The sequence below is a fragment of the Poromitra crassiceps genome (assembly GCF_964638095.1).
Source record: "Poromitra crassiceps genome assembly, chromosome: 2".
Lineage (NCBI taxonomy): Eukaryota > Metazoa > Chordata > Actinopteri > Beryciformes > Melamphaidae > Poromitra > Poromitra crassiceps.
The window spans coordinates 91,167,871-91,173,870 of record NC_139624.1 but is presented as its reverse complement, the minus strand read 5'-3'; the positions used below and the strand labels follow the sequence as shown (position 1 = coordinate 91,173,870).

General features: G+C 46.0%; 1 protein-coding gene across 1 annotated transcript in view; it reads left to right on the top strand.

The window, feature by feature from the left end:
• The window catches only part of lyrm4b (LYR motif containing 4), a 112,531-nt gene that overhangs the window by 82,396 nt on the left and 24,135 nt on the right, over positions 1 to 6,000 (top strand). The gene's annotated exons all lie outside the window — the stretch shown is intronic.

The window sequence follows — 6,000 nt, the reverse complement described above, 5'->3', positions numbered from 1 at the left end:
AACAGATCACAGACATGAAGTGACCCTCATGCGCAGAAGAACAACAATATCGTCACACGCAGCGCACTGCTGTTCTACGTAAACATAAATGTTGTTTCATCTGTTGTTTCACGGTTTAATTTCAATGCCCGCGTATTGGTCCTCCCCCTCCCTCCTCCCGCTAGCGCAGAATAGTGACGAATGTCGCTCTGGAATGACGTAAAAGTCACATTGAAGTGGTGGACGCTGCCAGGAAATGTAACTTGGGATATTGAAGACATTTCGGGAGATGACTTGACGAAAACGCTGAATGAAGCGTTCGTGTCGGCCTAGATGACTGGTCTGGGCCACAGTATGGATATTGGGGTGAATGGGTGCATTTTGGGTGGACACTTTTTATTGATATTGTATTTGCACTATAGTTTTAGCAATACAGTAGGTGGCGGTAATGCACCATTTAAGGATGCCAACTGCCATAAAACTCATCAGAAGAAGAAGAAGTCACATTGAAGCATTAAGTCAGATATGGGCCAGATGTCTGTTCACACCGGAGTCACTTTCAAAAACATCAGATTCGAATCTGATGTTTTACCACATTTGAAAATAGCCCAGGTCGTCTTTAAAAAATTAACTTTCAATGTGACTTGTACTGTTCACACAGTCATGAAAAAGACTGACCTGAGTCACTTAAGCCCATGGCACACCAATCAAACATTCTCCAACAAACACCAACAAACACGAACAGACAATTGTCTGTGAATGGTGGCAGATGTTGGAGATTGTTTGAAAGCATGGCACACCGACCAAACATATTCAGCACAACAGTTGTTCTAATTTCAGCCAAATGGTGGCGGTAATGCAACAATAACAAAAACACCAAAGAAGAAGAAGCTGACCAAATAACTTCCGTGTTTACTTCGACCTACACTGCTGATGCTGACAAGACACATTTAATGCTAAAACATTTGACCATGAAATGGAGAGAGAAGAGGACATAATGTACGGTCATTTAGGGCGTTTTCACACTGGAACGTTTTAGGTCGACTTAACTGAGTTTTGGGGCCGAACACGGCGCGACTGGGTCAGTGTGAACATGCCACTCGAACTCATAGTCGACGTAACTCACTCGCTCTCGGTCCAGCTGGAGAGGGTGGTTTCGGAGCGGCTTGCGTCGCCCTAACCCTACCCTAAATACGGCGCGAGTGATGTGTGAACGCGCGCCGACTTCAGCTCGTTCTAATGCTGTATTTCTAATGTTAACGTCAATTCGGCGTTCACAAACATTGCATAAACAGTTATTGGCCAAATTACCACCAAGGGCATAGCAAGCCTAGCGTTACAAACGTTAATGTTTACAACTTACCTGGCTGTTCGCCGATAATATCTGCGTATGGTGAGGGCTTCACGGTTCAACAGAATCAATCTGCGCCTTGTCCTGCTTTGTCTGGAGATTCGCATCCGCCGCCTCCAGTACATGAAAACATTGTTTTCCAGACGCAGCCGTGCCTCGTTTTCAAATTCAACACTTTCCCGATATTGAAAGAGACAAACGATGTAAAATGCAAAAAGCAGTACCAAGAGCAAACGGCGTTGCTGTTCATTCTCCATTCTCCATCTAGGGACAAATATTGCAAACTAGCTTAGGCTATAAATGTCAGGATATATAACAAAGACTGTGAATGCTCTATGTTTATGTATCTGTCCCTATAGAAATAAACTTTTCAATCAATCGTTCAGTTCTGTTTACATCCCGGGCTTCCTTTCCGGGTGGAATTACGCTATACGCGTCTACTTCCGTCTGGTTGGCATGGATACATGACACTCCACTCTGTAGAACGACGGCCTGGGCACGGTGATAAAAAGCACATGTGAAACGAAGCCACTCTAGTTGAAAATTGAAACATTGTATACTTTTCACTGCTGCGGCAGCGCCTGGCTCGACCCAAATATGTGTGAAAACGCCCTTAGAGACACTCATTGGAATATTGTGTTTAAAATTGGCAAAACGTCTTCAAACACGCAGAAAACATCAGAGGAAAGTATGGAGTCGGCATTGGTTATTGAGAAGACAACACAAGGGAGCGTATCGTCTTTGCCGTGAGCTGGAAAATGAAGACAGATCTGGTTTTGTAAACTTCTCTCGATTTGCACCAGAGCAGTACACCAGGCTGTTGGAAAAGGTTACACCACTTATAAGCCGTGAAAATACAAATTACAGGGACTGCATCTCTCCAGGGGAGCGACTGATGGTCACTTTGAGGTTTTTGGCAACAGGTGAGTAGGCTAACATTACCAATTAGGCTAACCGTGAACACCGAACAAGCACGGATTGAACATGGTGAATCTGGGCGAACATCACCGAACATCGCAGAACACGAACAGACAAGGACAGACAGCTATGGCACACCAAACGAACATCTACGTGTGTTCGTGTTCGTTCGTGTTTGTTGGAGAATGTTTGATTGGTGTGCCATGGGCTTTAGGGGGAAAAGATTAGATTCAAGCACTAAGGATGGCTGTGTGAATGTAGCCTACAAGACAGACAGTTGTATAGCGTGAAAGGAACAGAGAGTGACAACCCGACAAGGATCTTGTAGTCTGTACGAGCCTTAAGCTTCACTTACAGTTGTTGCTCAGTTCAGTTGACCGCCGTGATACACATTATAACAAGCCAAGCTTGTTCACTTTTACTCCCTTATTACAACAATTGCATGCTATTGAATTGCATTTTTCAAAATTATGCAGTGGGCGGAGTTAGGCTCAGACAGAGGGTGAAGTTACTCTTTAATTACTTCTTATTGGCAAGTGATTTGCAGATGCCGGTTGAGCAGGGACAGCTAATTGGTCGGGAGCCGGTGAGTGGGCGTGGCTGAGGAGTCGTCATAGACAATTAATAAGACAAGAGATGGGCAAACAAGCTTGTTAAGGGTGACGAGGAGGGGCAACCTGCTCTGTGCTTTACTGAAGGTGACTTCCAAGGTGACACACACACACACACACACACAGAGTAACAGTATCAGGGATTGCAGTGTTTTTTTTTGCGTTTTGACATACAGACACACCACACACACACGCGCGCAAGATGATCAACATCCCCCTTTCATCTTTCTCTCCCTCCCTCTCTCTCTTTCTCTCTCCTCTGTCATCCCTCCCTCCCTCTTTGCCAACAGCAACAGCAGAGGGAGTTTCCTATTGCACACACTACTGTAGAAACCCACTGTGTGTTAGAGAGCTGCGCGGGCCTGAAAATTCGGCCCCGGCCCGGCCCGAGCCCAGCCCGGCCCTGAGGACTTAATCAGCGATATACACGCTATCAATCACAATAAAACTGTACCCACCTCCGAGACAATGTTGTTATCCAAGATAACGCTGCCCTGGCACTCCCAAATAGTGCGTAGTTTCCAATACTGAGCATTTTCTCACATGCCAGTGCCATTTTTAGGTGCTCCACAGCGCCGGATGTATGGGTTCGGTGCTCAGTGGTTGGGAGGGTGTAGTGCAGCTTACAATTTTGAGCATCGTCTCCGCCATGTGAAAAAGTGCTCGGTATTGGAAACTATGCACTATTTGGGAGTGCCAGGGCAGCGTTATCTTGGATAACAACATTGTCTCGGAGGTGGGTACAGTTTTATTGTGGTTGATAGCGTGTATATTGCGTGCAGCCACTTAGCCGGCGTTGCAGTGGCTGTGGGGACCACGCATCCGAGACTCTGAAGGAACAATGACTGAAGAGTCTCGCGTTGAGGCTACAGCTTTCCCTGCCGCATTGGGAACTTTCAAAAACTCCCTCTGCTAGCTTTTAGCTTGTCTGTTAGTTAGCGTGTCCATCACAACTTTTGACGTAGTGCTAGCTTGTTTATTTTTCACCGGCAGCTGGAGGGCTTCCTGAAATAATTTTTCAAAATAAAAGCATATGCGGTTGTGGTGTGCTGTCTGCTGTGTAAAATTAAGCCAGAAATACAACTTTATTTCTTGTATTTTTTAAACAAGCCCGAACCCGGCCCAAATTGGCCAGGCCCGAGGGGCCCGTTCGGGAACCCTCGGGCTTGCAGCTCTCTACTGTGTGTGTGTGTACGTGTCAGTGTGTGTGTGTGTGTCTCAGTGTTTGAATTTGCCCTGCAAAAGCCTTCAACTATAACAACTTCAGTATTTATTACCAGCCGCGACAGTGTGTGGCTTGTATTGTTTTCACCTTGTGTGTGTGTGTGTGTGTGTGTGTGTGTGTGTGTGTGTGTGTGTGTGTGTGTGTGTGTGTGTGTGTGTGCGTGCTTTGTTGACCACGATAGCATCACAACTATGCAAAATGCGGTCACGAAACTTTATAGGTTTGTAGTTGAGATCGCAATGAAGGCTGAGTCCAAAGATGGCTGTGGTCCGAGGAAACGGGCCGGAAGTACTGTGTTGTCATAACAACTAACTCTTATGCCTACCCCACACTACAGGATAATTTGCAAGATTATGGCCAAGATTCCCCCCTCCCGATTTTCTCGGGGGTGCTCCCGATTTGAAGCGCGTCGGGCAGATAATCTTCCCAAATGATCCTGTAGTGTGTGGGGTTCAAAGATTCACAATCGGGAAGACTGCCTCTTCCCGATTGTGAATCGGGCATATCTAACATGTTAGATATTTACAACCCGACAGGCGATTGCATCTTGAGCAGAGAGCCAGTAGTAGCTGCGTTTCCATTACAGTTTTTCGCAAAATAATCTGGTCCGCGTCCGCTCGCAGCCCCGCACAGAAACAAAGAACGAGGAAATTGTCATCGAGGTGAAATACCCGTGCGTCTTTGAACGGGACGGAAAACTAAATGCTATACTGCAAAGCATGTAGCCTACAACAAGCGCTTAGGTCTCAGCTTCCCGCATCGGCGAGTGTCCGCACGGAAAAGTGAGTCAAATCAGCAGACGCGCCCCTCCACAAGACACCTGTGCAGACGGTTTTCGCCTGGCCGTGCACAGTAGGCCTACACCCGGAATGGACGCGGCTGTCCGCGCAAATATTAGTTAAACAAATCCTTTCAGTGCAAATGCATTATAAAAACAAAAAATAAAATTTGTTTAGAAAACGAAATGACACTACTACACCCGGTGCGCACACTGAATAGGCATTTTAAAAGTTAACGTCGAGCCCTGCTTCCAAGGTGAATCTTCGGCATAATCTTCTAGTGTGTGGGGTTGCGTTTGAACAGACGCGATTGTGTGTGTGTCCCAAGATTGAAATGTTAAAAAATCGGCTCTCTCTGTCCTGTAGTGTGTGGGCTCTCAAGATTTTTATAATCTTCAAGGATTTGAAAATCCTGTAGTGTGGGGTAGGCATTAGAATGCAAATGTGGAAGAAGAAAGGTTGAGGCGGAGGCAAAAAAAATAAGAACCCGTACTAAATAGGTAATATCATACAGCGACAGGGTCAAGGGGCTTTCACGAAGGTATTGTTTGGTTATGAAAATATTTGTGTATTGGAAGAACCTTTTGTGCGTGCCCTCTCTTCTCGTGTACTGCTTGGCTTAACCGGCTTAACCAGCTGACCAGCCAATCAGAGTTATTTCTCTCACTGATGGCCCAATTCAATGCCGATTCAATAGCTTTTCAACTGAAAAGCTGCCGACTATAACAAACAGTGCGGGACGCACTACAACAATCTAGGGCAATAGATACTCACAGGTCATTTCAGTGTGCCAATCAGAGTTGCCAATCACAATGTCAATCAGCCAATGGGCCGTCGGTCACCCTTCCCCTGAATCACATTTGCCAAATCACATGTACTGGCTGTTATACATTCTTAGTTTATCCCTGTCACTTTAATTCTGATGAAGGACAAAGCTCCGCCCCTTAATGTGCTTCACCTGAGACAAGAGGTCATTATTTTTCCACGCCTCACTGAGACACACAGACACACGCCGAGAGACAGACAAAAAGATTCACCTCCACAAATCCAAGACTTCCACTGAGGGAGGACAGGTACAGGAGGGAATACTGGATATTGGGAATACTGGAAAACTGCCACTTCAACCTACTGCTGACT